Here is a 12,081-nt window from a genome sequence, read left to right on the forward strand (position 1 = left end):
ATGGCATAACCAGGTACTCAAAATGGCCCTCGGGCGTATTAAATGCTGTTTTCCATTCATCGCCCTGTTTAATACGCACAAGATTATACGCACCACGAAGATCTATCTTGGTGAACCAACTAGCCCCCTTAATCCGAGCAAATAAATCAGACAGCAGCGGCAAACGGTACTGAAATTTGACTGTGATCTTATTAAGAAGGTGGTAATCAATACAAGGTCTCAAAGAACCATCCTTCTTGGCCACAAAAAAGAACCCTGCTCCCAATGGTGACGACGACGGGCGAATATGACCCTTCTCCAAGGATTCCTTTACATAACTCCGCATAGCGGCATGCTCTGGCACAGATAAATTGAACAGTCGGCCCTTAGGAAACTTACTACCAGGAATCAAATCGATAGCACAATCGCAATCCCTATGAGGACGTAGGGCACTGGATTTGGGCTCATCAAATACATCCCGGTAATCCGACAAAAACTCCGGGACTTCAGAAGGGGTGGATGACGAAATAGACAAAAATGGAACATTACCATGTACTCCCTGACAACCCCAGCTGGACACAGACATAGATTTCCAATCCAATACTGGATTATGGACCTGTAGCCATGGCAACCCCAAAACGACCATATCATGCAGATTATGCAACACCAAAAAGCGAATATTCTCCTGATGTGCAGGAGCCATGAACATGGTCAATTGGGTCCAGTACTGAGGCTTATTCTTGGCCAAAGGCGTAGCATCAATTCCTCTCAATGGAATAGGATACTGCAAGGGCTCCAAGAAAAAACCACAGCGCCTAGCAAACTCCAAGTCCATCAAATTCAGGGCAGCGCCTGAATCCACAAATGCCATAACAGAATAGGATGACAAAGAGCAGATCAGAGTAACGGCAAAAGAAATTTTGACTGTACCGTACCAATGGTGGCAGACCTAGCGAAACGCTTAGTGCGTTTAGGACAATCGGAGATAGCATGAGTGGAATCACCACAGTAAAAACACAGCCCATTCCGACGTCTGTGTTCTTGCCGTTCAGCTCTGGTCAAAGTCCTATCACATTGCATAGGCTCAGGTCTATGCTCAGATAATACCGCCAAATGGTGCACAGCTTTACGCTCACATAAGCGTCGATCGATCTGAATGGCCAAAGACATAGACTCATTCAGACTAGCAGGCATGGGAAATCCCACCATGACATCCTTAAGGGCTTCAGAGAGACCCTTTCTGAAAATTGCTGCCAGGGCACATTCATTCCACTGAGTGAGTACAGACCACTTCCTAAACTTCTGACAATATATCTGTACCTCATCCTGACCCTGACACAGAGCCAGCAAGATTTTCTCTGCCTGATCCACTGAATTTGGTTCATCATAAAGCAATCCAAGCGCCAGAAAAAACGCATCAACATCACGCAATGCCGGATCTCCTGGCGCAAGGGAAAATGCCCAGTCTTAAGGGTCGCCACGTAACAAAGAAATAATGATTTTCACTTGTTGAACAGGGTCACCTGAGGAGCGAGGTTTCAAAGCAAGAAACAATTTACAATTATTTTTGAAATTCAGAAACTTAGATCTATCCCCAAAAAACAAATCAGGAATAGGAATCCTAGGCTCTAACATTGGATTCTGAACCACAAAATCTTGAATGTTTTGTACCCTTGCAGTGGGATTATCCATACAAGAGGACAGACCTTAAATGTCCATATCTACACCTGTATCCTGAACTACCCAGAGGTAAAGGGGAAAAGAGAGACAAAACACACTGCAAAGAAACAAAAAATGGTCTCAGAACTTCTCTTAACCCTCTATTGAGATGCATTAGTACTTTGGGCCACCTGTACTGTTATGACCTGGTGGTCAGGACAATAATGGATTTGGTGGTTAAGAGCACACGGAATGACCTGATAGTTACTAATAATATAGGACGAGCTCTGAGACGTGGGAACTCTGCTGACCGCAATCCCTAATCCTATCACACACACTAGAAATAGCCGTGGAGCGCTCCTGACGCTCCCTAGGCGCCTCGTCACAGCCTAAGGAACTAGCTAGCCCTAAAGATAGAAAAATAAAGCCTACCTTGCCTCAGAGAAATTCCCCAAAGGAACAAGCAGCCCCCCACATATAATGACTGTGAGTAAAGATGAAAATTACAAACACACAGATGAAATAGATTTAGCAAAGTGAGGCCCGACTTACTGAACAGACAGAGGATAGGAAAAGCAGCTTTGCGATCAGCACAAAAAACTACAAAAAGACCACGCAGAGGGCGCAAAAAGACCCTCCGCACCGACTCACGGTGCGGAGGCGCTCCCTCTGTGTCCCAGAGCTTCCAGCAAGCAAGACAACAATCAAAATAGCAAGCTGGACAGAAAAATAGCAAACCAGAGAAAAACAAGCAGTAACTTAGCTTCTGCTGGGAAGACAGGTCACAAGAACGATCCAGGAGTGAACAAGACCAATACTGGAACATTGACAGGTGGCATGGAGCAAAGATCTAAGTGGAGTTAAATAGAGCAGCCAGCTAACGAATTAACCTCGTCACCTGTGGAAGGAACCTCAGAAGCCGCAGCCCCACTCACAACTACCAGAGGAAGCTCATGGACAGAACCAGCCGAAGTACCATTCATGACCACAGGAGGGAGCTTGAAACAGAATTCACAACAGGAAAGGTATCTTTGCGGTCAGCACAAAAAACTACAAAAGACCACGCAGAGTGTGAAAAAAAGACCTCCGCACCGACTAACGGTGCGGAGATGCCACTCTGCATCCCAGAGCTTCCAGCTAGCAAGACAAAATCATGATAACCAGCTGGACAAGGAAACAATGAACAAATAATAACTATCAGGAACTTAGCTTCTGCTGGAGAAGACAGGTCACCAGAAAGATCCAAGAGCGAACTGAACCAATGCAGGAACATTGACAGCTGGCATGGAGTAACGATCTGAGTGGAGTTAAATAGAGCAGCCAACCAAAGGATAAACCACGTCACCTGTGTCAGGAACCTCAGAAGCAGCAGCTTCACTCACAGCCACCAGAGGGAGTCCATGGATAGAACTCGCCGAAGTACCATTCACGACCACAGGAGGGAGTTCGACAACAGAATTCACAACAGTACCCCCCCCCTTGAGGAGGGGTCACCGAACCCTCACCAGAGCCCCCAGGCCGATCAGGATGAGCCAAATGAAAGGCACGAACTAGATCGGCAGCATGAACATCAGAGGCAAAAACCCAGGAATTATCTTCCTGACCATAACCCTTCCACTTGACCAGGTACTGGAGTTTCCGTCTCGCCATGGATGCAACTAATGCCCAGGGTTAAGTTCGTTAGGGCTCTAGGGTCCACCAAACTGGCATGTACCAGAGTTACTTGACTGCCGGAATCCAAGACGGCATTCACACTATAGCCATCAACCTCGAGGCAACACAAGTGTCGTTCATTTCCTGTGAGGACTTCTGCAACACAGATCGACTGTACATACAACGAAAGGCGTTTCATAGTGTTACACTCCATTGGCTATGTAGTCATTGGGCAGTTAGCTGCTACATGGCCAAGCCTGTGACATTGCAAACATTGTATAGGTCCTTGCTTCGTCGCTGGAGACACCTGATAGGGTCTGCTGATTTGCTGTGAGACCGTACCGCCTCCATAGTCCCTTGTGGGTCTGCTACCCTTTATCGCGACGTTCTCTTCTTTTGAAGATGACGTAGGTTTTGCAGTATATACCGGCGATTTCTTGGTAGTCCAGAGAGGTGATAACGTCCCTTGGAGTAGGCTCTCGGAAGCATTGTAGCGTTCGACCATCTCTGTATCTTAGGGGGCAAGGACCGCAGGTACTTGTCTAGAACAACACGTTCCACCATCTCTGCAGATGTCAAAATCTCTGGTTGCAGCCATTTTTTTTACTAGATGGATAAGATCATGCATTTGTGAGCGGGCTGGCTGATCTTCCACAAATGTCCATAAATGTACCCTCTGTGCTCGTACATATGTGTTTACTCCCAAGCTTACCAGGATATGGAGGAAGGGGGTATGTGAGGTTCCAAGGGGAGAGGTACTAGAAAACAGATATGTTTCTCCCCGTTTCATTTCATATGCATCACGGTATTGATTGTGAAGTTGTTTATTTCACTGTAATCCGGTCCTGGTTTTCTTTAGTGATCAGCCTGAAAGGACTGGTGCTTCCCTTCCACACATGCAATCCAGCTTTTGACTCCTGACTGCTTCAGCTGATATAATCAGGAACTGCTGGGATCTCAGTCTCTCATCTGCTGGTCTGGGAAGCTGACACAGTAAGGCTGCACTAATTCCATTGTTGTGTAGGTTTTTTTTGTAGTTAGAATCTTATTGTTAGTTAGTGGCCAGACGGCCTTAGATATTTTATTTCATGTTTGGCACTTGTAACAATGTGTACAATAAATACACCTGACACATACTCGCTAGCCTGCTATTGTTCGTTGTGACTCCATAGCCACCTGCTTGGGCCAAAGCAAAGATCCCTGCTGAGCTATATTCCCACAATATATATATATATATATATATATATATATACAGTGGGGCAAAAAAGTATTTAGTCAGTCAGCAATAGTGCAAGTTCCACCACTTAAAAAGATGAGAGGCGTCTGTAATTTACATCATATGTAGACCTCAACTATGGGAGACAAACTGAGAAAAAAAAAATCCAGAAAATCACATTGTCTGTTTTTTTAACATTTTATTTGCATATTATGGTGGAAAATAAGTATTTGGTCAGAAACAAACAATCAAGATTTCTGGCTCTCACAGACCTGTAACTTCTTCTTTAAGAGTCTCCTCTTTCCTCCACTCATTACCTGTAGTAATGGCACCTGTTTAAACTTGTTATCAGTATAAAAAGACACCTGTGCACACCCTCAAACAGTCTGACTCCAAACTCCACTATGGTGAAGACCAAAGAGCTGTCAAAGGACACCAGAAACAAGATTGTAGCCCTGCACCAGGATGGGAAGACTGAATCTGCAATAGCCAACCAGCTTGGAGTGAAGAAATCAACAGTGGGAGCAATAATTAGAAAATGGAAGACATACAAGACCACTGATAATCTCCCTCGATCTGGGGCTCCACGCAAAATCCCACCCCGTGGGGTCAGAATGATCACAAGAACGGTGAGCAAAAATCCCAGAACCACGCGGGGGGACCTAGTGAATGAACTGCAGAGAGCTGGGACCAATGTAACAAGGCCTACCATAAGTAACACACTACGCCACCATGGACTCAGATCCTGCAGTGCCAGACGTGTCCCACTGCTTAAGCCAGTACATGTCCGGGCCCGTCTGAAGTTTGCTAGAGAGCATTTGGATGATCCAGAGGAGTTTTGGGAGAATGTCCTATGGTCTGATGAAACCAAACTGGAACTGTTTGGTAGAAACACAACTTGTCGTGTTTGGAGGAAAAAGAATACTGAGTTGCATCCATCAAACACCATACCTACTGTAAAGCATGGTGGTGGAAACATCATGCTTTGGGGCTGTTTCTCTGCAAAGGGGCCAGGACGACTGATCCGGGTACATGAAAGAATGAATGGGGCCATGTATCGTGAGATTTTGAGTGCAAACCTCCTTCCATCAGCAAGGGCATTGAAGATGAAACGTGGCTGGGTCTTTCAACATGACAATGATCCAAAGCACACCGCCAGGGCAACGAAGGAGTGGCTTCGTAAGAAGCATTTCAAGGTCCTGGAGTGGCCTAGCCAGTCTCCAGATCTCAACCCTATAGAAAACCTTTGGAGGGAGTTGAAAGTCCGTGTTGCCAAGCGAAAAGCCAAAAACATCACTGCTCTAGAGGAGATCTGCATGGAGGAATGGGCCAACATACCAACAACAGTGTGTGGCAACCTTGTGAAGACTTACAGAAAACGTTTGACCTCTGTCATTGCCAACAAAGGATATATTACAAAGTATTGAGATGAAATTTTGTTTCTGACCAAATACTTATTTTCCACCATAATATGCAAATAAATTGTTAAAAAAACAGACAATGTGATTTCTGGATTTTTTTTTCTCAGTTTGTCTCCCATAGTTGAGGTCTACCTATGATGTAAATTACTGACGCCTCTCATCTTTTAAAGTGGTGGAACTTGCACTATTGCTGACTGACTAAATACTTTTTTGCCCCACTGTATATACCGTATATACTCGAGTATAAGCCGAGATTTTCAGCCCAAAATTTTGGGCTGAAAGTGCCCCTCTCGGCTTATACTCGAGTCACGGTGGGTGGCTGGGTCGGCGGGTGAGGGGGAGAGGGCGCTGAGGCATACCTAGTCCCGGCGGTCCTGACGCTCCCTCTGCCTGTCACACGGTCTTCGGTGCTGCAGCTTCTTCCCCTCTTCAGCGGTCACGTGGGACCGCTGATTAGAGAAATGAATATGCGGCTCCACCTCCCATAGGGGTGGAGCCGCATATTCATTTCTCTAATCAGCGGTGCCGGTGACCGATGATAGAGGAAGAAGCTGCGGCACCGAAGACCGTGTGACAGGCAGAGAGAGCGGGACGCTGGGAGCAGGTAAGTATTACATATTCACCTGTCCGCGTTCCACACGCCGGGCGCCGCTCTGTCTTCGCGTCCTCTTGCACTGACTGTGCAGGTCAGAGGGCGCGATGACGCATATAGTGTGCGCGGCGCCCTCTGCCTGATCAGTCAGTGCAGAGAGACGCCGGGACCGGACGCTGGGAGCTGCAAGCAAGAAAGGTGAGTATGGCATTTTTTTTTTCATTGCAGCAGCAGCAGCAGCAATGGCAGAGCTTTCTATGGCACAGCTATGGGGCAATAATGAACGGCGCAGAGCACTATATGGCAGCTATGGTGCAATAATGAATGGCACAGAGCACTATATGGCACAGCTATGGGGCAGGAATGAACGGCGCAGAGCACTATATGGCAGCTATGGGGCAGGAATGAACGGTGCAGAGCACTATATGGCAGCTATGGGGCAATAATGAACGGCGCAGAGCACTATATGGCAGCTATGGGGCAGGAATGAACGGTGCAGAGCACTATATGGCAGCTATGGGGCAATAATGAACGGCACAAAGCACTATATGGCAGCTATGGGGCAGGAATGAACGGTGCAGAGCACTATATGGCAGCTATGGGGCAATAATGAACGGCGCAGAGCACTATATGGCAGCTATGGGGCAATAATGAACGGTGCAGAGCACTATAAGGCACAGCTATGGGGCAATAATGAACGGTGCAGAGCACTATATGGCACAGCTATGGGGCAATAATGAACGGCGCAGAGCACTATATGGCACAGCTATGGGACAATAATGAACGGCGCAGAGCACTATATGGCACAGCTATGGGGCAATAATGAACGGTGCAGAGCACTATATGGCACAGCTATGGGGCAATAATGAATGGCGCCGAGCACTATATGGCACAGCTATGGGTCAATAATGAACGGCGCAGAGCACTATATGGCACAGCTATGGGGCAATAATGAACGGCGCAGAACACTATATGGCAGCTATGGGGCAATAATGAACGGCGCAGAGCACTATATGGCACAGCTATGGGGCAATAATGAACGGTGTAACATGTTGTCCCCTTAAAAAATTAGATTTTAATCAAATATTCTTAAAAATACCACTTCCCAGTGAGAACAGAAAAAAATTATTAGATATATACACGAATCCACTAGGTGCACCTGTCCTCATACAATAGCCCTGCGCTCACCTGCTGTCCCTTCCTATCAGTGGAGGTTGGCACCCTTATAGATTATTTGGCACCCCCACTCCGCGACGGCTAACACCTGCTAGCCCTGTTAAGTAGCTAACCAGCTATAGGGGGGAAAACAATAAGCAATTGAAAGAAATGAAAAAAGCGTAAGGTAAAAGAAAACTAAGGTGCACACACAGTATATAATATCAACCTCCTATATTAGAGTCCCAAATAGGACGATAAGACGCTACAGATATATATTTGGAGCATAGAGATAGTTACACTCAAAGTTTTTTGTGTAGCCGTCCTATTGCACAACTGAAAGAGATACACCTATGTGCATAGATGGTGAGACATCAGTAGGAGGAAAGACATTAAATAACAAATGACCTGGTTCAGTCCGAGTTAGGACGTGTGCATGACAGCACTCCCCTGGTGGCATTCAGCAATAGTTATAATCAATGCATACAAATGTGTTTAAACAGTATTGCACATCTCAACATAATTACTGGTACCCATAGGCACAACAAGAGTTTCCAGATACCATAATGGACAGAAAAATTTGCAAACTAATACATTCAACTGCACATTAAATGAGATAGTATGCAGATGCCAATAAGCATTAGTAACCAGTGGTAGGTGCCTATATTAATGCACAGTGCGGTGGACCAAAGTAAATGGTTTCAAAGGCAGCCAGTGAAGGGGGTATTATCCCCAAAAACAGACACTTAGCTGTCAGTAGAACGCCCCGACGCGTTTCCCCGTCATACGGTTCCTCAGGGGGCAAAACGGATATGATGAACCGGAGGTCAAAGGTGCAGGTGCCCTGATACCGAGGCAGACCTGACAGCTAAGTGTCTGTTTTTGGGGATAATACCCCCTTCACTGGCTGCCTTTGAAACCATTTACTTTGGTCCACCGCACTGTGCATGAATATAGACACCTACCACTGGTTACTAATGCTTATTGGCATCTGCATACTATCTCATTTAATGTGCAGTTGAATGTATTCGTTTGCAATTTTTTCTGTCCAATATGGTATCTGGAAACTCTTGTTGTGCCTATGGGTACCAGTAATTATGTTGAGATGTGCAATACTGTTTAAACACTTTTGTATGCATTGATTATAACTATTGCTGAATGCCACCAGGGGAGTGCTGTCATGCACACGTCCTAACTCGGACTGAACCAGGTCATTTGTTATTTAATGTCTTTCCTCCTACTGATGTCTCACCATCTATGCACATAGGTGTATCTCTTTCAGTTGTGCAATAGGACGGCTACACAAAAAACTTTATGAGTGTAACTATCTCTATGCTCCAAATATATATCTGTAGCATCTTATCGTCCTATTTGGGACTCTAATATAGGAGGTTGATATTATATACTGTGTGTGCACCTTAGTTTTCTTTTACCCTACGCTTTTTTCATTTCTTTCAATTGCTCATTGTTTTCCCACTATAGCTGGTTAGCTACTTAACAGGGCTAGCAGGTGTTAGCCGTCACGGAGTGGGGGCGCCAAATAATCTATCAGGGTGCCAACCTCCACTGATAGGAAGGGACAGCAGGTGAGCACAGGGCTATCGTATGATGACAGGTGCACCTAGTGGATTCGTGTATATATCTAATAATTTTTTTCTGTTCTCACTGGGAAGTGGTATTTTTAAGAATATTTGATTAAAATCTAATTTTTTAAGGGGACAACATGTTACACGGTTTTTGATTTTCTCTTTTTGCTTATTTTTCTTTGATGCTTCTACAGCAATAATGAACGGTGCAGAGCACTATATGGCACAGCTATGGGGCAATAATGAACGGTGCAGAGCACTATATGGCACAGCTATGGGACAATAATGAACGGTGCAGAGCACTATACGGCACAGCTATGGGGCAATAATGAACGGTGCAGAGCACTATATGGCACAGCTATGGGACAATAATGAATGGTGCAGAGCACTATATGGCACAGCTATGGGGCAATAATGAACGGTGCAGAGCACTATATGGCACAGCTATGGGACAATAATGAACTGTGCAGAGCACTATATGGCACAGCTATGGGGCAATAATGAACGGTGCAGAGCACTATATGACACAGCTATGGGGCAATAATGAACGGTGCAGAGCACTATATGGCACAGTTTTGGGGCAATAATGAACGGTGCAGAGCACTATATGGCACAGCTATGGGGCAATAATGAACGGTGCAGAGCACTATATGGCACAGCTATGGGGCCATAATGAACGGTATGGAGCATCTATTTTTATTTTTGAAATTCACCGGTAGCTGCTGCATTTTCCACCCTAGGCTTATACTCGAGTCAATAAGTTTTCCAGGTTTTTTGTGGAAAAATTATGGGGGTCAGCTTATACTCGAGTATATACGGTATATATATATATATATATATATATATATATAAACAAAAAAAGGGATGATGTAATGTATAAGAATTAGATCTGTCTCTTTAAGAAAGTGAGGGCGGGAGTTGAAATTAGTTTCAGTTTCAGTTATAGCCTAAGGAGAAAAGGTTATGCTGTGTGCTGGAGTAAAAGTGGAGAAGAATAAAATGCAGTTAAAGCTTACTCTCTCTAAAATTCCTTACACCGTGTGGATACTACAGCGTCTCTCGAGCGTGCAACCTCGGTGGTGGATGTTACCACAATAGCTGTTCAGGCTGCTAGCGTGGCTGCAGCAGCTTTACCCACTGCCACCTCTGTTCCGACTTTATCTCACCTCCCGTTGCCTAAAAAATACTCTGGGGACAGTAAGTCCTGTAGGGGTTTCGTGAGCCAGTGTGGTATACATCTTGAGTTCCTGGCTGCATGTTTTCCCACAGAGCGGGCAAAGGTGGGATTCATAATCTCTCTACTGTCGGACAGAGCTTTGGAATGGGCTACGCCGCTGTGGGAGCGCAACGATCATGTGGTGCGGAGTGTTCCTCGGTTTCTGGACACTCTGAAACAGGTCTTTGTAGGACCTCAAGTCACCCATGATATGGCGCTCCAACTGCTGGCTTTAACTCAGGGTTCGACCATGGTCAGCCATTCTGCCGTCCACTTCCGGACATTAGCGTCTGAGTTGGAGTAGCCAGATAAAACCCTCATTACTGTATTTTGGAGGGGGCTGGCTGACCATGTGAAGGACGCTTTGGCCACTAGGGAGATTCCCGCCACACTGGAGGAGCTCATAGCTGTATCAACTCGCATAGACCTTCATTTTCACGAGCGATGGTTGGAGCGAGCCCAGTGTAGGCAGAGGTTTCGGCTGGGTCCCACCTTTGCCAGACGTTTGGAATCTCCGGCCCAGTCACCCGAGTCACATGAGGCCATAGAGGTGTCAAGAGCGGGGTCCAAGTCCCGGACCGCTCGTGCACTTAAGGTCTGTCATGTTTGCCGGCAGTCAGGACATCTTGCCTCCAAGTGTCCTCAGTGGTCGGGGAAACGTCAGCGTCTAGTGGGAGTTTGAGGAGGTAAACTAGACATGGCGACGTTTGCCTCTAAGTTGTCCTTCAAGGGGACAATTACTATAGGCCCATCCACTCTTATGGTAGAGCTATGCGTGGACTCTGGGGCGGAGGGTAATTTTATGTCATCCGCTTTCGTCTAGCGACACGCAATACCCCTGATGATGCTCGCCAAACCAATAACCGTTCGAGTGGTAAATGAGTCGACACTACCCTCACAGATTACCCACCAAACCATTCCTTTCACTCTTTCCTTGGCTCCTTCACATCAGGAGATTATCTCTCCTTTAGTCATTCCTGAGGAAATTGATGAGGTCCTGTTGGGGATACCATGGCTACGCTATCATTCACCTCATATAGAGTGGTCCTCAGGGAGAATTTTGGGATGGAATAAATCCTGTGAGGGTAGATGTCAGAGGGAGTGCATTCAGGATGCGACAACAGAGGCACCCGCAGATATTTCCGCTCTCCCCAAGCACTATTGGCCCTATGCGGACGTGTTCTCCTAAAGGGCTGCGGAGACCCTTCCGCCTCACCGCCCCTATGACTGTCCTATTGACCTCTTGCCTGGTGCTGAGCCTCCCCGGGATTGAGTCTATTCGTTATCTCTCCCGGAGACGGAGGCAATGTCTAGGTACATCCAAGAGAATCTGGCAAGAGGATTCATTAGGAAGTCAGTGTCACCTGCAGGGGCTGGGTTCTTCTTCGCGCAGAAGAAGAATGGGGAATTGCGTGAGTGGAGACTTACATCCATTCATAGACTACAGGGTTCTTAACGCCATCACCGTTAAGAACAAGTATCCACTACCCATGATATCTGAGCTTTTTGATAGGCTACGGGGAATAAGGGTATTTACTAAATTAGATCTGCGGGGTGCTTACAACCTGATTCACATCCGTGAGGGGGACGAATGGAAGACGGCT

General features: G+C 46.2%; 1 protein-coding gene across 1 annotated transcript in view; it reads right to left on the bottom strand.

Moving 5' to 3' along the window:
• The window catches only part of TRIO (trio Rho guanine nucleotide exchange factor), a 2,940,676-nt gene that overhangs the window by 512,947 nt on the left and 2,415,648 nt on the right, over positions 1-12,081 (bottom strand).

The sequence above is a fragment of the Ranitomeya imitator genome, chromosome 6, assembly GCF_032444005.1.
Source record: "Ranitomeya imitator isolate aRanImi1 chromosome 6, aRanImi1.pri, whole genome shotgun sequence".
In the NCBI taxonomy this organism is placed as follows: Eukaryota; Metazoa; Chordata; class Amphibia; order Anura; family Dendrobatidae; genus Ranitomeya; species Ranitomeya imitator.